At 42.0% G+C, this 21129-nt stretch overlaps 2 long non-coding RNA genes across 2 annotated transcripts in view; one reads left to right on the forward strand and one right to left on the reverse strand.

Moving 5' to 3' along the window:
- LOC309624477 overlaps positions 1-21129 on the reverse strand; it is a 249491-nt gene that overhangs the window by 192410 nt on the left and 35952 nt on the right. The window lies entirely within an intron of this gene.
- Positions 114-20186, forward strand: LOC309624422. Its single transcript, XR_014241903.1, has 3 exons — positions 114-1875; positions 2924-3022; positions 16586-20186. It is a non-coding gene; the product is annotated as an uncharacterized lncRNA (long non-coding RNA).

Raw genomic sequence — 21129 nt, forward strand, 5'->3', positions numbered from 1 at the left:
CCTGACCCCGCCCCGCGGCGCCCTGTAACGCCCCGCCCCCGGACTTGGGATCTGTAAGCTGATTGGCGCCCGCGAGACCCGACGCGCGCCGGCATTGGCTCAGCGGCTGCCCGGAGGCGACGGGGAGGCTCTCCGAGCGGCTACGATTCCCGTAATGCGGTTCCCGGCGTCCCGGATTCGGGTCGCTGCGTCCGCGTCGCCGCTCCCAGACGAGATCGAAGGGTTCTCCCCACCTCCCCTCTGCGGGCGGAAGGAGCGGAATGTTCCATTTTTCCATGGAATAACGGGGTCGTGAACTGAAGTCCGGGTGCTGCCCGCGCCTGCCGTCCTCCCTTCTTGCCGCGGCCTCTTCGGCCTCCCTTCGAGGCCTTCCCCAGGGTACTCAGAGCCGCTAGGGACAGCCGGGTGTCCTTGGGGACCGGGGAGGCGTGGGAGCTCCTGAGGGAAAGTGAAGGGATCGGTGGCCATGACTCCACACGAGATTACCGCAGATTGTGGCGGCTTCGGTCCAAGTCTTATGTAAACGAACCTTGCCACGATATATATTTTTAAGTTAGTAAATGAGTTTGGGTGTGATTGATCAATGAACCCCAGAGTTGGTGACACGCCAAGAAACTAGTTTTTCTTGCGGTTTGTACCTCCCAATCTGTGACAAAAATACCGAGTAAAAACCAATTTCGTTAAAACCCCTTCTTCCCCGCTCGTGGTCCGGAAAATTAACCTTCAGGCTCACTTTGATACAGTTTTTTTTCCAAAGCAAGATGAGAAGCTTAAAAGATAAGCGTGTGTGTGTGTGTGTGTGTGTGTGTGTGTGTGTGTAAAGAAACACACCCAAGGCCAGGACCTTTTGTGGAAGAATGGCAGACTATAGGAGGGCAATAATGGTTTAATGGACCTGAACAAATTATACCCATAAGTTAACAGACAATTATAAGGTTCTTCATTATATTGGGGATTCAGATAGAGTAAAGCACAGACCAAATTACCATCTCTTAGTTGATCAGATAATTTTTAAATGACACGGAAAAGTGGGCCTGCTACGTGTCTAGTGCTAAGGGAGTCCCAGGCAAGCTTGGGGTTGGTGCTGCAGGAGAGACAAAGCTCCACTGTGTTCGACTCTTGCTGCTGCCTGTCATCGTGTTATCTAACCTGTAGAGAGTGACTGGATTGTATTGTAGCTCTGCCATTTATGGAGGTTTTTAAAACAAACTTATAAAATGTTAAATTGGAGATAAATTAGGAGTTTGGGATTAACATATACACACTACTACCTGTATATACAATAGATAACCCACAAGGACCTACTGTATAGCACAGGGAACTATACTCAATATTTTGTAATAACCTATACAGGAAAATATCTGAAAAAGAATACATATAGCTGAATCACTTTGCTGTACACCTGAAACTAACACAACATTGTAAATCAACTATACTTTGAAAAATTAAAATTAAAAAAGTTGTTAAAAGTTTTATTTAGATCTATTGGACATTTATTTAGGGACAATGTATAGAGGTTAAATGTACCTTCTGTTTCCAAATTGCCTGAGTTTGAATCCTGGTGCTGCCACTTCCCATGTCTATGATCTTGGGCAGGTCTTCTCAGATTTCTCATAAACCAAATGAGAATAATGGTAGCAACCTAACAGGATTGCTACGAGGGTTAAATGAATTAAAATACATGAAGTGCTTGGCACATAGTAGGTGCTCAATAAATGTCAGCTGTTATCATTATTGAATGTGCTTTCTCGACCTTTTTGTATTGCAGTGTATATTGAAAATGATGATTCTTCTCTGGCATAGGGAGAAGATAGAGGGGAACAATATCTCACAGCACACTAGCCTGCCTTGTGCACTGGTCAGGAAAGCAAAGGAGTGAGTTAGTTCTTTTGTGGATATCTTTGCATTGGCTAACACTAACCCGTAAGAAACTCACATTTTGTGGAGAATGGTTAAAGTCTAGGTTAAAACAAAGAAACAAGGGCTTCCCTGGTGGTGCAGTGGTTAAGAATCTGCCTGCCAGTGCAGGGGACATGGGTTCGAGCCCTGGTCCGGGAAGATCCCACATGCCGCGGAACAACAAAGCCCGTGCGCCACAACTACTGAGCCTGTGCTCTAGAGCCTACAAGCCACAACTACTGAGCATATCTGCCACAACTACTGAAGCCTGTGCACCTAGAGCCTGTGCTCTGCAACAAGAGAAGCCACCCAATGAGAAGTCCGCACACCACGATGAAGAGTAGCCCCTGCTCCCTGCAAGCAGAGAAAGCCCGCGCACAGCAATGAAGACCCAACGCAGCCAAAAATAAATAAATAAATAAATAAATAAATAAACAAATAAATTTATTAAAAAACCAATGAATCAATATTGGAGAAAGATTTTTTCAGGACAGCAAGATCCCATCTCTCCTTGGCTAGAATTAGATGACTCTGCAGATACCTCTGTAGGGTACTGGTCCTGAAACAACCACTTTCAGGATAAGGATTTGTCATTAGCACGCCCTGTCAAAATGCAGAGATAAGTGGGGAAAAGTGACATATCAATTGAGAACTTTCCATTTGTGCTTTGGGACTTATTCGGGATTTTAGATGTGTCAGCAGCAGAGGGGGAACCTGTACAGTGAGAGGGCAACAAGAGGACACTGACGTTACTCAAGAGAAAATGAACAAAGTTAGGGGAAAATGCTACAGAACAAAGGTGATAAATGTCGAAGATAAACTCTGCCTGCCTTGCTATTTGCATAAATCTGGCCCTGACCAGGATGGCCATTTACTTCCTTGCCTGTGCCCAGCTGTGTTTCTGAAACTCTGTGTCAGCCTTGAATTATCCTCCTGTCCTGCATCAACCTAATGATTTCAGCATCAATGATAATGACTCAGTTAGCACGCTGACCTCACAATTTCTCATCCTTCTCTTTTTCAGTCATCTTCAGCTTCACTCTGATATCAGGAACCCACAGATGTAGCCACACCTTGAAGCCAGTCATCAGATGAAATTACTCCATCTGCAAAACTTTGGCTTGTGAGTTTCCCTCTCTACCCACAGCCACCTACCCTCTACCTCTCTTACTTACTCCCACTGAGTCTGTAGTTTGTCCTCAGTGTGACCTCCGATTTTTGTTCTCCTAGTTTATCAGTTTTTTCCCACCTTCTTTTATCTTCCTAAACTCTGAGAACCCTTTTATCAACCATTTTAGCTGCACTCTCACTAGTGTCTTTAATTCCCTTGACCTTCAGCTATGTTTACCTTGTCAATGTTATTTCCTAACTATTTCCCTTTTTCTTGAACTAGCAACTCTATCCCAACATTTATTCTTAGTGCAGAACCTTGTTTCATTATTCCCTGGAAAAACCAAGACCATCATTTGTGAGTATCCTCTTTTCCTCTAAGAGGAAGAACAACCTTATTCTTTTAAAAGATTTCCTCCTAAGTTCTTGGTCCTGCCTTTACCAGGTTCAGTCCCCTAGTTTTATATTTTTCATTATTAGCATAAAATACCTTAGAAAATTTAAAAAATTAAATATTAACTCAAAGAGTTGGGGACAGCTTTTCTGTATGTGTTAAAATCTTTGTAACCTAATAATGTCTAATTCACTGAACAGAATTAAAAGTAATTAATTCAATATATGTTTCAAAAAAATGAAGCAGCTTAAGGCACATTATAATCCACTTAATAAAATAAGTTTGGAATGAAATATGAACTTAAATCAAGTTGTAACTAAATTTCCAAGCTAGAAAACAGGAAAAATGCATTTCATAGCAACAAAACTTAGCAACATTATGACACTGTTTCGAAAATACTACTGAATACAAAACTACAGTAATCAAAAACATTGTGGTATTGGCACAAAAACAGACATATGGATCACTGGAACAGAATAGCCCAGAAATAGATCCACACACCTATGGTCAATTAATCTTCCACAAAGGAAGCAAAAATATACAATGGAGTAAAGTTTCTGCTAACTTCTCAATTTTAAAATGATAGTCATAAAACTGTGGTCTTATAAGTCTGAATAATGGTCAGCAGTAACTATAAGTGGCCTTCCAGTAACTAGAAGGGAGGAGGAGGGGCTTTTTGAGGTTCTGGTCATGTTCTGGTTCTTGATCTAGATGCAAGTTATGTGGCTGTGTTCAGCTTGTGAAAAATTTTCAAGTTGTACTCTTTTAGCATACTCATTTTTCTGAATATATATTATTCTTCAGTAATATTTTTATTTAAGTCTTTAAGGCATTTTGAGTTTATTTTTGTGTATGGTGTGAGGCTGTGTTCTGACTTCATTGCTTTACATGCGGCTGTCCAACTTTCCCAACACCACTTGTGGAAGAGACTGTCTTTACTCCAAAGCAGGGAATCCAGTCAAGCTGTGCTCAGAATCCTGACCCACAGAAACTGAGATAAATGTGTGTTGTTTTAAGATGCTGAGTTCTGCAGCATAGAAGACTAATACAGCAGGCAAAAGTTGAAAGCTATCCATGTAAATGTTCATAATGAATGTTATTTTTACACATTCAAATCAAGCAGTTCTTAAGTCAATAAGAAGATCTGTATCTGGTGAAGGAAATTATATCAAACAGGAGGCTGCTCTGGTGTCCTGAAGACCCAGGAATTAAGGGGATCTCAACCATTCCCATTTATTCATTTTTTTTCCATAAACATTTATTGAGTATCAGCTATGTGCCAGACACTGAGATTTGGATCTAAACAAGACTCACGTGTTGTTCTTCCCTCAAAGTCTAATGAGAGAAAGAGAGAGATAAATAAACCAGCAATTATAGTAAAGTCATAGAGCATTCCATGTAAGAGCATTCTGGGAGTGCTCCTGCATGAATACTTCAGGAACTGGGGATAGTAAGAACTCTGTGCTTATCTCTACCTCCAATCTTACGTCCTCGGACCTTGTGGTGGATTAAAGATGGCCACAAATTCTTTAATACTCCTCTGTGGAAGATGAGGTCTATTTCCCCTCCTCTTTAACTTGGGTAGGCTTGAGTGCTGCACTGATTATTAAATAGAGTACAGAAAAAGTGACACTATGCCAGTTGGGGGGACTAGCCCTTAAGAGGAGCTTTTGCCTTGGTCTCTAGAAGTCCTGAGCTATCGTGTAAGAAGTCCCACTACCTTGTTAGACCATGTGAGAGGGCTGAGGCGACATGGAGAGGGACAGTGGCCCCGCTGTCCCGGCACCAGGCGTGTAAATAAAGCCATCTTAAAACTTCCAGACTGTATCAGCTGCCAGGTGAATACTACTGTGATGCCAATCAGGGCTACAGAGAGCAGAAGAATTGCCTCGCTGAGCCCTGCTCAAATTCCTGACCCACGAAATTGTGAGATATAGTAAAATGTTTGTTGTTTTAAGTCACTACGTTTTGTTAAGGAGCAATAAATAACCAGAATGAAACCCTCAAATCCATCATGCACAATGCTGAAAATCTGACCATCTTATTCTTTGAAGGTCTGTCAGTGCCTTCCTATCACCTTAGCCCCTTTTGTATGTCATAAAAATCCTCCTTCACCTGACCTCTACTCACTTCTCCAGCCTTATCTCTAATATAACCTCTAACTCCTGGCTGTCACATTACCAATTTGCTAATGGTTCCTGGGCCAGCCTCCAGTATACTGTTTCCTGCTTCCATGCCAAAGAAAGAGCTTATGCTGTTCCCTTGGCCTATCATCACCTTCTTCATTTTCTTCATTTAACTTGATCACCTTTCTTTAGTGTCTTAGGGGTTATGTCCTCCTTCCAGAAGTCTTTTCTGACTTCTCCCTGCTCTAGGCCCTGAGAAACTCACAGCAAAAGAATGCAAATGAGGGACTTTCCTGGCAGCACAGTGGTTAAGAATCCACCTGCCAATGCAGGGGACACGGGTTCGAGCCCTGGCCTGGGAAGATCCCACATGCCACGGAGCAACTAAGCCCGTGCGCCACAACTACTGAGCCTGCGTGCTGCAACTACTGAAGCCCGCGCGCCTAGAGCCCATGCTCCGCAACAGGAGAAGCCACCACGATGAAAAGCCCGGGGAACCTCAACGAAGAGTAGCCCCCGCTCGCTGCAAGTAGAGAAAGCCCATGTGCAGCAATGAAGACCCAATGCAGCCAAAAATAAATTAATTAATTAATTTTAAAAAAATGAATGCAAATGATTCCAGGTGATCTCCTCTACTTCCTTTTTTCCAGAGTGAGCTAACTTCTGGGTCATTAGGAGAGGGCTTCTGTCCTCAGTCTTGACATGCCCTGGCATCTGTTGAGATGAACAATAGCCTTATGTGGCTCTTAGGTGTCATCACTGCCACATTAGGCACCTATGGAGATGTCTTTGGCCCACCTGGACTCTGGATATACATTCCATGCCACTTCCCACTTTCGCAACTCATTGTCTTGACTATGTAGCCTCTTGCTCTTCTCTTTGCCTATGCCTCTCTGGGGCTGCTAGAGATTCAGAGGGGCTGCCTCAGGCTTTCCTTACCTATGGCACTCTATGTGGCCATCTTTAACTTACTTACTACTGTCACGATATTGTGGGCTAAGAAACATCTGCCTGCCAGGATTTCACACGGTAACAGATCCCCAACATCATCATGAGCCTTCATCATCTTTCCCCACCTTAGATCTAACCTCAAGGTAAGGGGCATGGTGGAGGACCTTTTCTTACAGCTTCAGTACCTCAAGTTCTCTTGCTTACCCTCATTTATCCCCTTTTGTGCTCCTCAACTTGGAAAGTCTCTATCTAGTCTGGAGGTGGGGGTGGGTGGGAGGTTGATGTTAGCAGAAGGGACAATTAAAACTGGTCAGCAAACACTCTTCCCAAATCTCTGTCGTATACCTGGACCAAGGCTTCTGAACTTGGAAGAGTTTGACACCTTTATTCTCTGCTAATGCTGTGCTAATTTTTCTAAAGCAATAGGGGAAAGTTAGTAAATAGGGGAATGCAGAGAGAAAAAGCATAATTTGGAGTGAATACTAAAATATCTCGATATACCAGAATAAAGTTTTTCGCTTCCAAATCTATGCTCCCTTTTCTCAGATTGGCCAAGACAGTCATAGGTAAGAAACCCCAAATCGGAATGAAGAGTGTCTACTTCTTTAGTCGGATTTCTGCCATGTGGGTAGTCAGAAGGGAGAGATCAACTAGATGAAAACTTGCTTTCAAGTACCTGGGGCCAGAGCTTAGAACTGGATATTTTCCCAGGGGTTGATTGACTTGGGAGCTGAGCCTCATAGGTCATGTAGAAAATTTCCCAGTGACATTCAAGGTAGCCCACACTCTCTACTGTGGTAAATAAAGGGAAAAACTAAAAAAGCTACCTGGCACTGAACTTCTTTTGGTGGCTAGCTCAGTTCTGCGTTGTGTAGCTGTGGGAGGGAAGGTCACTGCTACATGTCTCTCCCACTTTGGCTCTTTCTTCATGCTTTCCTTTCTCCTACACCCTCTTACCTCTTAACATCATTATCGTGGATGTTTTTCCATATACAGCCTTTTTCTGCATGCATGAAGGCAGAACAAGAAATGAAAGAATGAGCAATAGCTCCCGTGTGTTTACCTGTAATGGTAGGAGGTGGGAAGGAAGCTGAGTATGTCTTTAAATCTCTCTAGCATCTCACTGCAGATGGGCTAAAGAACCCAACCTCAAATGCAGAAAACTATTCAAAACCATTTAGTCTGTGATTTTGATTTAAAAAAAAAAAAGATAAAATGATTTTTTTTCTAGGTAGGAATACATTGTGCTGCTTTCTCTAACTGCTCAGAGACAAATTTTCGATGCCCGAATAACAAGGGTAGTCATAACAGCAACCATTTTCTTGAGTGTAGCTTTGTGACAGGAACTCACTGTATTAGGTATTTTATATCCCAATTAATCTTTGCAATGTGGAAAGTGTTGTCATTCCCATTTTATATACGGGGAAGCAAAAGCTCTGAGGGTTTAAGCAACTGGCTGAGGTCACACAGCTAGAAATCTGTTCATGGGGACTGAAACCTAAGTCTTCATTGCTGAAAGTCATATTCTTTAATGATGCTACATTGTCACCTCACCACATGTCTCACAAATGTCTTCTAATGATTTTCATTATTTTGTGCTTATCAAAATGTAATGAAAGAGGCTTTGGAGAAAAGTCTTTTCTACCCACAAAGCTTTGTCATGTTGTACCCTCCAAATCAGGGATGTCATGGCGGTAATTTCTATGAGTAAGGATTATTATGTGTGAAAAATTTGTGACTTGAATCCCAAGACTCTTAAACACTCTGAAAACAGCTATTTATAAATTATAGTGTATAAAGTATTTTTATAATTTAAAATATGTACAGTCAGTCTCAATTTCTGTATCAGCTAGGGCTCCTTATGCTAAGTGACAGAATAACCCAATACTACTTCTGAGAAGTCCAGAGGCTCCAGGAAAACTTTGATCCAATAACTCAAATGAAGCCACCAAGGATGTGTCTTCTCTCTATCTCTCTACTCTGTTCCCACAGTATGGCTGGAGCCTTGGGCTCTACTCAGTGGTCACCTGAGTCATTACCATGTTTCCATTCTGTGGTGACAAAATACCTGCAGAAGTTTGAAACTTAACATTACCACCATTTTAATAGGGGAAAAGTGAAAGCTTGCCTTTCCCCAAAGCTCTAGCAAACATTTCTTCATGTCTCATTGGCTCTAAATAGGTTACATGTCCACACACAAACCATGGCAAAGGGAATGAGCTAAGCTGATTAGCTTCAGTTCATTGGGTGCCACCTCTGTGGTTCACACCAGACACATGTCTGAGAATGAGAGGGTGGTTCCCTAAAGCAAATACAGGGAATTATTTCATGGAGGGAGAATGTACACTGGGCAGGAAATGGCAGGTTTCCATGGCACCCATGCTCCTACGGTCTAGAAGTATTCATATTTTCTAAGAATATTTTTTACTTGCATATACTTTTTGTTTTGTTTCTTCGTCTACCATTATGGCGTAAGCAATTTCCCATGTTGTTAAAAGCTCATTTTACTAACTACACTCATCATGCTTTTATTAGCTCAATGAAATCTTCAAATAGAGTCCATCGATATAGATACTGACAGTAGATGTAGCTGGAGGGTATGGTAACTTCAAGTTAGCCAGGGTATTGTCTCAGAAGGAGGCAGCTGCCTGACTGCTCCCAACTACTGTTGCTTCTTCTACAGCTAAGCCTCAGGCCCCTCTCTGCGTGGCTTTAGGGGTTTGGTTTGTGAGGGGAGAGGGTGAGGAGAGTGTAGGCTCAACCAGTATTTGGCCTACTTTACCCTATCACCACCATCCCCCGACAGAAAAACTGTAGACACCAACACATACTCCTTCATGACCTGAGAAACTTTCTAGCTTGGGTAAAAAGACCAAACAGTGGGAAGAAATTAATTAGAATTATGGCACATTATGGGTGGAAGGAGCTGCCACTGTATGACTTTGAAAACCTTCAGCATGGCCCTGGCATCAATCTCTGAAGATATACAATATCGCCTCTGTGCGAGGTGTTTTTCATTTTTGGTTGGAATTTTCACTTGTAAGAGGGCCAATTTCGCTAGGATTTGGCCAGAATATTTTAGATCCTGAATTTGTGGGTCCAAACTCATTTGTGCTTTTTCTAAATAGAATAGTTAGGTTGAATCTGTGGATTAACAGTCAACATTGTGCCAAGCAAAATATTTTCTTCTTTGAGGCAAGTAATGAGTTCCGGTTTTCTTCCTGAGCCTTTCACACATAAGGAAACAGGTCACATCATTAAAACTGCCTGGGGGGAAATTATATGATAGCATTTGTAAAGCTAACATTCTAGAAGAGAGGGAACCATACAAATACAGAGAATTATTAATTGCTATTTTGTGCCCTCAGATGACTTGACGTTTTGTGTGTTAGTCTCTAAGTGAAATTCACAGTGATCACATTATGTGATGGTGCAAGGCACTGGCCAAGGGGTAGGTAGCTGTTGGCTCTGATTTCTGTTCTGCTGGGCCTTGATGGAAGTAACCAGTTAGGTGAATAGAGGCAGGCAAACACCTTTTACATGATGTGCAATTGGTAATGATTTGGTGTTTATGATTATGGGTCTGAGAAGAGTCACTGGAGAGGAGACAGAAGACCAGATAACTCTACCACTTCTCAGCTCTAGTAACTTTAGGCAGGTTACTTGTCTCACCTGAACCTCCATTTCCTCATCTGTAAAATGGGAATATAATCTTTTTCAACAAGTTATTAGGTGAACTTCCCTGGTGGTCCAGTGGCTAAGAATCCATGCTCCCAATGCAGGGGGCCCGGGTTCAATCCCTGGTCAGGGAACTAGATCCCACATGCCGCAACTAAGAGTTTGCATGCCGCAACTAAAAGATCCCACACGCGGCAACGAAGATCCCGCATGCCGCAACTAAGACCCGGCGCAGCCAAATAAATAAATAAATATTAAAAACGAAAACAAAACCAAGTTATTATGACCATTATGAAGAACAGTATAGAGGTTCCTTAAAAAACAAAAAATAGAACTACCATATGGTCCAGCAATCCCACTCCTGGGCATATATCCTGAGAAAACCATAATTCAAAAAGATACAGGCACCCCAGTGTTCACTGCAGCACTATTTACAATAGCCAAGACATGGAAGCAACCTAAATGTCCATCAACAGATGAATGGATAAAGAAGTTGTGGTACATATATACAATGGAATTTTACTCAGCCATAAAAAAGAATGAAATAATGCCATTTGCAGCAACATGGATGGACCTAGAGATTATCATACTAAGTGAAGTAAGTCAGACAGAGAAAGACAAATATCATATGGTATCACTTATATGTGGAATCTAATAAAAAATGATACAAATGGACTTATTTACAAAACAGAAACTGACTCACAGATCTCGAAATCAAACTTATGGTTACCAAAGGGGAAACGTGGGGGAAGTGATAAATTAGGAGATTGGGATTAACATATACACACTACTGTATGTAAAATAAATAACTAATAAGGACCCACTGTATAGCACAGGGAACTCAATATTCTGTAATAACCTATATGGGAAAAGAATCTGAAAAAGAATGGAGGGATATATATATATATCTCTGATTCACTTTGTTGTACACCTGAAACTAGCACATTGTAAGTCAACTATACTCCAATAAAAATTATTTAAAATAAACCAAGTTATTATGAAATCTAAATAAGATAGTATATGTAAAGTTGATTTATGTGGAAAAATACTTTATAAATGTTAAGGTATGTTATTATTGTCATTATGATTATTATTACTATTAAGTTTAATCATGCAAAGACTTACAGATTGACGAGTAAACTATCATAGCTTAATAGAGATCTGTGGCTTGGGGTCTCAAAATAACAACAAAAACATAAATGTTGGTACTAGTCTCCATTTTACAAAAACAAACATAAATATCTACCCCTATTTTACACACAGACACACACACAGCAATTTATTTAATTGGTGCCCTTGGTAATGATGGGGTAGATTTTTTTGACCTTTCTAGTTCTAGCTCCCCACTTGTCAAGTAGTCAAGGCAGGATTCTTTCCAGATTCCAGAATAACTGCTGAGAATTGGTAGATACCCCAGAAATTTGTACATCCAACCTTCATATTTTACAGATGAGAAAATTGGGACCTGCTCTGCCTCTAATTGTCCCTGGTTCAAATAAATAATTAATGGCAGAATTGGGATGACAAAGCACAGTCCCAGGCTCTTACCACTGTCCCAAGTAAGTGTGACATAGGACCGAACGATGTGGAGCAGCCTGGGTCTGACATTAAACCCTCAAGTGATCCCATTACATGGAGATACAGTCTTTTGTTTGTAAATAACTGAGGTTTTTGAGTAACTGGCTGAGCCTGATAGAGGTCAGAGAGAGATTGTTCTGATATCATAAATTGTATTATCTGTAAGGATATTGTTTAGAAAACATTGCCATGGTATAATTCTTGTTAATTGCTTAGGATGAGAAATTATACCCACCATTTATTAATCACGCATTATGTGCCAGGTATTCTACTTAAGATAACTTAATCTTTCCACCAGTCTGGAGAGTTGGTATTAGTCTCCCATTTTACAGATGAAATCAAAGCTCAGAGAGGCTAGGGAACTTACTCAAGGGCACAGAGCTGGTAAATGTCCGAGCCAGGACTGTAAGCCAGGTCTGTAAGGCACTGAAGCCCAGACTCTTTCCACCACTTAGCGTGTATGGATGACTCAGAGACAAAGACTGATTGTCTCATTGATGGCCACATCTTTTGTTGCTAGTCAATTTGAAAACAAAACTTCTGCACAAGAATTAGTTGTCCTAACCCAGAGTTGCTAGCTTAACGCAATTCACACCGTTAAGATTCTCTACTTCTAACAAGTGCTTGGAATCTTCCTTGTTACAGTGAATTCACAGTGTTGTGACCCCAGCTCTCCAAATCTTTCCAAACACGTCAGGTTCCTTCCTTGAATGTGAAGGGAAGGAAAAGAATCACTGTACATAGTCAAATATGGAAACTTTGGTTTGAATAAACGTAAGAGATACAGATTTGGGCAAACACTCAAGTTAAATAGGATTTGGTTACTGCTCAGGGTTAAGGCATAACAATAAATACTTTTCGGATAACTAACTGAAAGACAGATGTGTCCCCTCTTTTTCTTGGGAACCGTACGCGGCAACAAAGAACATTCAGCAAAGGATCCTGGAGAGGAAGGTGAGAAGATTTTTACTATTCTACAATTGGGCTAAAATAATCTTACATGTAGAAATACACATTATGCTTTCCTTTGGAAAACCTCATTCTACGCACAGGGCGTATGGACTGTGAAGAGGGTGGGCAGATGAGTAAGTTGGGGTCAGAACATCTCTGAGTCCTGGCTCTGTAACTTCCTGACTATGCAGCCTTTGGCAAGGCGCATAATCACTCCAAATTTCACTTTCCTAATGGGCAATGTGGGACTAACAAAGGCTGCCCCTGGGTACTGCACAGGGATGGTACGAGGGCCAAATGAAAGAAAGACCATAAAGCACTAGGGAGATGTAGGGAGTTACTATTAGCTGCAGAACTTCCTTGCTTTGTGTGTGACTTGCTGTGATAGGCTGGTGGGTGGGGAGGTGGTGGTGGGAAGTGTGGTGCAGAGGAGGATATTGGTAGTTTTTGCATTCAGATGCTAAACCACAGCTGCCAGCAGAAAGCCGGGGCCAAGCCTGCTCTCGCTAGCCTAGCCGCACTTGAGACTCCAGTTTTCCCTCTTCACGCTCATTCACTGCCTTGCCTGTGAACAGGGAAGTATTAGGCCCTTCACCTCCTACAGCCACAGGGAGGAGGGAAGCCAGCACTGAGCGACAGAGAGGTTGGGCACCTAACAGTAACTGCTACCTACTGTGTGCTTACTGTGTGTCAGGCATGATGCCAAGTATTTGACATATATGATCTTATTTATTTCTCATGTCAGAAAATGAGATAGGTATGATTATTATCCGCATTTTACAAATGAAGAAACTGAGAGACAGAGAAGACAAATAACTTGCCCAAGATTATAAGTAGACAGCGGTCTTCACCAAGAGTCAAATCCAGGTAGTCTGATTCTGAAACCCACATCCTCAAACACTAAGCTATACTGTCTCAGAAGCCCGAGTGGTCTCTGTCTCACGTGCCTCCTCACACCCTTAGCTTCCTGCCGTCAAACACAACCCCACTGGTGGGATCCTGTTTCTGAAGAAAGCAAATGCAGAGAAGGGGATTGGGTGCTAATGATGATCTAGAAACTCCATTTCCTACTCACCACATAGACCTGCCTCAGTGCGGTAATGGCCCGTCCTGTGAGGGTGACCAAGCATTTATCTGGTAACCTGTGTCTTTTTGCTCTTGGAGATTCCAGCTAATAAACGTCATAAAGTTGTCTAACTCTAGTTTTAGGCCACAGCAGGATTAGAGTTGTAATTAAGGCAGGGTTTGGTGTGGTGGTCATAGCCAAGGAACGTCTGTGAGCTGGGGATGGGGAACAGTTGCTAACAGTGGCAGCAACTGGTAGCACACCAACTCCTATCTCCATGGACCAAGGGAATCACCATCTATAGGAAATATTTCCTGAGCATTGCTGGGATGCCACCCACAAAGCCAGGTGCCAGGTATTTACACATGATAAGGTACTTAGACATAAGAGAAAGCAGTAGAAGGTAGTATATGGTGAAAACAGATCAGTAGCTCAGAAAGTAAGTGAATTCTAAAGAGGAGGAGACAATTTGGAGTAGAGCAGTCAGGATGACCTTTATGAAGGAGGGAGTGAATTGGACTTTGAAGGAGGGATGGAATTTGACTACGTGAAAAGGAGTGGGGATTGAAGGGAGAAATGTAAGAAAGGATAGCATTGTAGGAGAAGGTATAGTGCCAAGGTAGGTTCAAGAAAAGTGGGAATGAGCACTCGTGTGTAAGGATGCTTTCAGCTAGTTGAAACAGAAATGGCTTCCGCACACATAGTCCAGAGGTTGGATGAGCTTCTGGATGGCTTGATCCAGCAGCTAAACAGTGCCAGGTTTTCATGTCTCTGCTTTACAGTTCCTAGAGTCACCTCCAATAGTCAGGCAATATATTCCCTGCTCACATCCAACAAAAGAGAGATTGATTTATCTTTCCCAGAAATCTCCAGCTAACCTCTCTTTGTATTCATTGGCTCAAACTGGCTCTAGACCTGTCTGTTTGCAAACCTGTCATTGAAGGAAATGGAATATTATGATTGGCTTACACCAGTTGGTCTCAAACTTTAGTCTGCATTGAAATCACCTGGAGGGCTTGTACAAACACATATTGCCACCTTGTTCTACCTAAGAGTTTCTGATTCAGTAGGTCTCGGGTTGGAATTTACATTTCTAACAAGTTACCATGTGATGCTAGTACTGCTGGTCTGGGACCACACTTCGAGGACCACTATCTTAGAATAATCATTTGGGGGTGGAATGGAGGTTGGGGCCTCAATCACAATGTCTCCTATGGATATGGCCACCAAATGTCCTGGTTTGCCTGGCACAGTTCCTCTTTATGTCTGTTAAGCCAGTGTAATTATGTCCCCTGTACTCTCAAAAGTGCCCTGGTCACTTTCACATATAAATTACACGATTACCTGACTATAAGGTGCTTTAGTTGAAGACAGAGACCCTTCTCTACAAGTGAGCACAGGCTAGGATTCATCAATAAAATATGTCTTCCAGTTGGGAGATCTCTTCTTTGTCCTGTGTCCAAGGATCTAAAAGAGAGAAAAAATGGCCATCAGTATCAACCATATTTTACACTGTTGGATCCTGACTGATGTGTGTTAGGAGCATTGCTCTTAATTTATATGGAAAGTGTTCTTTACTCATCGTAAATACAGCTTTTGATATCCTTTTTGCTTACCGTTCTTAACAGTATAATTCATTTTACTGAACAGTAAGGCATCAATTGCAAATAACTCATTTTATGTCTTATGGTCATCGACTTAACAATTTTTATGAAAATATGAAACATATTTTATATCAAGCTAAAATATCATATTTTAACAACTTTGGCCATAACGCAGCTCACAGTAAAAGAGAATTCAGAATTAATAAACAGTGTTGGTTGCCAAGTATTTCTGCTTCATCCAGAACTAAAAGTTTTTGTTGAAAATTTACTACATCTGGCATAGTAGGAGGCCATGTAATTTCTGGAAGAAGAGCAGTGAAAGAATATTCCTGTTTCTCTTTCTTAATCTAGTAGCTTTTTCTTAGCTTTTTCTACCTAAAGGTTGCCAAAGACTAGATTTGAAATGATCTTACATATTAGATACCTCCAACCTTATTCATATAATCTGGTTTAACCTCTTGAGTTTCTTAAGAAACTGATAACAAGCAGTGTTGGGGATGCAGATTAAGTGTTTACTTAAACCACTTCCTCCCATCCCCACACAAAATCATAAACTCAAGCAAAATCCAGATGATAGTCACAGACATCTCATTGCTCTTGGCAAAACCAAGAATTGTGAAATTTCACTTAATCCAAAATTGTTTGAATTTTGTTGTTCTAAGCCTTTTCCTAGTTTCTTCTTATGTCAAAATAGCCACATATGGTTTCAGTCCTTTGAGAGGAGGACAATTTGGGCTGAACCTAGTAGAATAGCAACGTTTTAAAAGTTTAAATATGGTAGAATTTTTGAGTTGGAGAGAGCCTAGCAGTCTTCTGCTCTAAACTGCCGTTCATTGTAGGAATCTCCCCTCCAACATCAGTGAGAAAAGTGCTCTTTAAACTGAGTTACTGCTGCCAGTGATAGGAAGGCCACAGCCTCTAAGGGTGAGCAATTGGTTTCATTGTTGAACAGTTTTCACTAGAAATGTTTCTTACGGTGAGTTATGACGTGTCTCCCAAAATGTTTACTTTAGAGGACTATAGACTATGCTATGGACTAAATTGTATCTTCCCCAAGTTTGCATGTTCAACCCCTAACCCCCAATGTGACTGTACTTGGAGATAGAGATTTTAGGAAGTAATTAAGATTAAATGAGATGATAAGGGTGGCATCGTAATCTGATAGGATTGTTGGTATCATAAGAGAAGGAGAAAAAGATCTTTCTCTCTCTCCATTGCATGCACCAAGGAAAGGCCATGTGGGGACTCAGTGAGAAGACAGCCATCTGCAAGCCAGGAAGAGAGCTCTCACCGGAAGCTGAGTAGACCGGCACCTTGATCTTGAACTTCTAGCCTCCAGAACTGTGAGAAATAAATTTCTGCATTTAAGCCACTCAGTCTACAGTATTTTGTTATAGCAACCTGAGCTGACGAAGACAGACTGTATGGACTGCCTTTTCAATACCAGAGGTCTCAGCTATCATGCCCATCCTAACACAGTCTTTAAAATGAAAATTCACAGGGACTTCCATTTTCTTTATCTGATTGCTGTCCAGACTGCCCATTTTGAGATCACTCCAGCTTGGATCTGTCTCATCAAAATAATGTTGTCTAGAATTGAAAATATAATATTCTAAATTCATTCTGACCAATGCAGAATACATTAAAACATTTTCTATAAGCTAGATTCCATGTCTTCTTGCAGGCCATACAATATAACATTGGTTTGGGGTTTTCAGGAACACATTATATACAGGTTAAATTTGTGGTCACCTAAAATCTGCATATTTTAAATAATGAGCTTCTTTCCGGGCCCTGTAATCCAGTAGCCTCTTGGATTACCAAGTATTAGACCATATGAAAAAAAAGGTAGAAGTTTAAAGAAAACTGATACAGTTGACCCTTGAACAACATAGGTTTAAACGTATACACTTTTTTCCCCCAATAAATAGCACTACATGATCTGCAGTTGATTGAATCTGCAGATGTGGAAACTTGGATGTGGAAGGCTAACTGTAAAGTTAAACTCAGACATTCAAGTGCATGGTGGGTCGGCATCCCTAACCCCCTCATTTTTCAAGGGTCAAATGTATTTCACCATATAGCTGTGAACTCCAAGAGCCAGGTGGTTTACATAATATATGTCAGTTATATACTATGTTGGAAGGGGTTAAATGCTATGGAAAACAAGAAAAAGTAAAGCAGAGTAGGAGGTTTGGGGATTACATTCTTCTGGTCAGAGCATAGCAAGAAGCACTAGATCTCATTAACATGATTGTCACTTTTTCTGTTTCTGTTGCCTCAAACTCAGCCATGAGTAAACTGATTAATTTGGAAATTTATTACGTATTTCACGTATTTAATATCTCTAACGCAGGATTGTTGTAGACTATGTTAATTAATTCAGCTTAGGAAATAGTCACTGAGTTATTCATTTAGAATAACACATTGTGATTTTATTAGTGGGATATCTGATTTTGAAAGTGCCTTCATTTAATCAATTGATTCATCACCCATCATTCAGTCAACAAATATTTGTGGACTGCTTGTTAGGCAGAAGGTTGAATTATAGGTACATGTATTAAAGTTATAGTTACAGAATTACAAACACTAGAATTCCTGGGTGTTTATAAAGGTGGATAGGTGTCTAGAAATACGAAGTTAAAAATGGCAGTATATATATATATATTTGGCTACATTGGGTCTTCGTTGCTGTGCACGGGCTTTTTCTAGTTGCGACGAGCAGGAGCTACTCTTTGTTGCAGTGCATGGGCTTCTCATTGCGGTGGCTTCTCTTGTTGGGGAGCATGGGCTCTAGGCGTGCAGCCTTCAGTAGTTGCAGCACATGGGCTCGGTAGGTGCAGCACATGGGCCCTAGAGTGCACGGTCTTCAGTAGTTGTGGTGCGCGGGCTCTAGAGCGCAGGCTCAGTAGTTGTGGCGCACGGGCTTAGTTGCTCCACGGCATGCGGGATCTTCCCAGACCAGGCATCAAACCTCCCCTGCATTGGCGGGCAGATTCTTAACCACTGAGAAAATGGCAGTATATTCTAATCCAAAGAATATAGCTGAGGTATGAGCATTTTTCTTTTTTTGCTTTTACCAATATGTAAGAACATGTTAGTTGGTCTCTCAATACCTCCCTGGTAGATAGATTAGCATGTTTTCCTCATTGTATGTGTGGGGAAACTTGAAACTCCAGGAAGATAGGTGTCTTACCCTTAGTCACTCAGGGAGTGTTAATATTGCAGTGGAAACGGTAGATTTCAGGGTCATCGTCTAGCAACATCTGATCTTCAGCCGATTAGTATAAGAGTTCACGCAGCTTTGGCTCCAAGTCTCTATGGGAGCCAGGGGACCTTCACTGTAACATCACCCAAACCTCCCCTGTTTCTGGAGTCCACATCTTCAGTGTCAAAAGGCCTCAGGTATCAGAAGTTCTCAGGGTGCTCCAGGCTGTCTGTCTTTGCCAGTGGGGTTCAGCCCTCCATCGGGTCCAGGTATCAGTAGGTGAAAGTGGGGGCAGGAGAAAAGGCCAAAGAAGGAACCAATCATATTTATTCCAGCTCCTTTATCTTACTGCTGCTCCCAACTTGCTACTTATCCTTCTCCTAATCAATTACAGAAAAAAAAGGAAAATGATAATCACAAAAGAATCTAGATAAGTGACCCTGACCACTTAGCTTTTGGGAATGTCATGTTGTTGGGCTACACCCGCAGACCTGAAAGCCTTGTAGTTGCCCAGCCCTGAGACAGAAGAAAAAGGCCGGAGACAGCAACAGAGACAGCAATGATTTATTGGACGGGGTCTTACATGTCCGCAGCAAAAGGTCCTGCTGTCTGCCGTCCACTGTGTACGACAGACAGCAGCAGGACATGGCAGCAACCTTTGCTACTCGGGGAGAAGGAGGCTACCATTTATAGGGGAAATTGACCTCAGGTTGACTCATCAGTTACCAGGGAAACAAGCAGTTGGGCCACGTCCTTCCCAGCCCCTCAGGTTAATGACCATCATGAGGGCAGATGTTTCCCTTTAATAAACTAACAGGTAGAGCCATTCTGGCCTAAGGATTAGAACAGTCACTAGCTAAGGCAGGGGGCAAGCACATTCACGTGAGGAGGGTGTAGGTGAAGCAGGGACTGGTTGAGCAGGGGATGTACAAACAGCAAGAGAACTTCTTGAGTGGCCTGGCCATACGCATGTTCACCCCTTACCTTTTGCACATTATTATCTGGTGATTTTCAACCTGGATACAAAATGGGCAGAAGGCATATTACCCCATTGAGATGTATTAAAAACACCTAGGGGAAGGGTGTTAAAACGTGAACCTCTGCCTCCGACCCTCCCAAGAGGATCTCATACTAGCAAAGGTTCTCAACCCTGGCTGCACATTAAAATTACCTGGGGAATTAAAAACAAAATTCCCAGGCCTGGGGCCCACCTCCAGGTGTTCTGAGTTCTTTGGTCTGAGGTACAATCCTGACCAATATTTTTTGAAAGCTCCAATGGGCTTTCAATGTGCAGCCAGGATCACTGCTCTGGTAATCCCCTGTGGCTGACAGGAGAGTGTCCTATCCTCAGTGTCCTACTTCCAGGTGTGTGAGTGCTGACGACAAAAGCTTGAGAACCATCAGTCCAGTGATTCTTTTTTTAATAAACTTATTTATTTTATATATTTATTTTTGGCTGCGTTGGGTCTTCGTTGCTGCACGCAGTTTTTCTCTAGTTGGGGAGAGCGGGGCTACTTTTCGTTGCGGTGAGCGGGCTTCTCATTGCAGTGGCTTCTCTCATTGTGGAGCACAGGCTCTAGGCGTGCGGGCTTCAGTAGTTGCGGCACGCGGGCTCAGTAGTTGTGGCTCATGGGCTCTAGAGCACAGGATCAGTAGTTGTGGCGCATGGGCTTAGCTGCTCCGTGGCATGCATGTGGGATCTTCCCGGACCAGGGATCCAACCCGTGTCCCCTGCATTGGCAGGCGGATTCTCAACCACTGCGCCACCAGGGAAGCCCTAGTCCAGTGATTCTTAAACTATGGTTCACACACCAGCAGCATTGGGATCAGCTGGGAACTTATTGGAAATGCGCATTTTTGGGCCTAACTCCAGACCTACTAAATTGGAAACCCTCTGGGTGAGGTCCAGAAATCTATGTTTTAAAAAACCCTCCAGGTGATTCTGTTGCATAATAAAATTTGAGATCCACTGTCCTAACCTAATCTATGGTATTCTGAATTTATAATTTGAATATTATTGAGTTAGGTACCTGTCCTTTCTGATAGAGAAAAGATTCTAGTTATAAATGTGAATATAGATAAGGCTTTGTTTGGATAAAGAAATTAAAGTGTGGCTATAGACATCTTAGACACTAACTCTGAAGGACTCTGGGGTAAGGACAGAGGATGCATATGTTTTTTGTTTTGAGACACTGGCTCTTTCCCAAGAAATCACACTGTGTAGGCAGACATCTCCTCCCCTTGAGCTAAATCTCTTTTTGTATTGACTATGAGTTTATATTTTAACCCACACAAGGTAGGCCCTTCCCTGTAATCAAACAATACTTTCAAAGACAATGAAGATCAGCAAACAAAACCCTGCACTAGACAAAAGGACTGAAAACACTCAAAGCTACCCTCAGCCAAGACGTGTCCCTGGGAATCCATTGGGTCCTTGACTACAACAATAATATTGATTTGGTAACACCAGAGTGCTGTGGTCATCACAGTTGCGCTGAAGAGTGATATTTTCTGATCCCTTTTGTCCCTCAGTGATCCCATTAGCTCTGAGAGAACCTTTAGAT

This window comes from Balaenoptera borealis, assembly GCF_965194805.1.
Source record: "Balaenoptera borealis genome assembly, chromosome: 2".
Classification (NCBI taxonomy): Eukaryota; Metazoa; Chordata; class Mammalia; order Artiodactyla; family Balaenopteridae; genus Balaenoptera; species Balaenoptera borealis.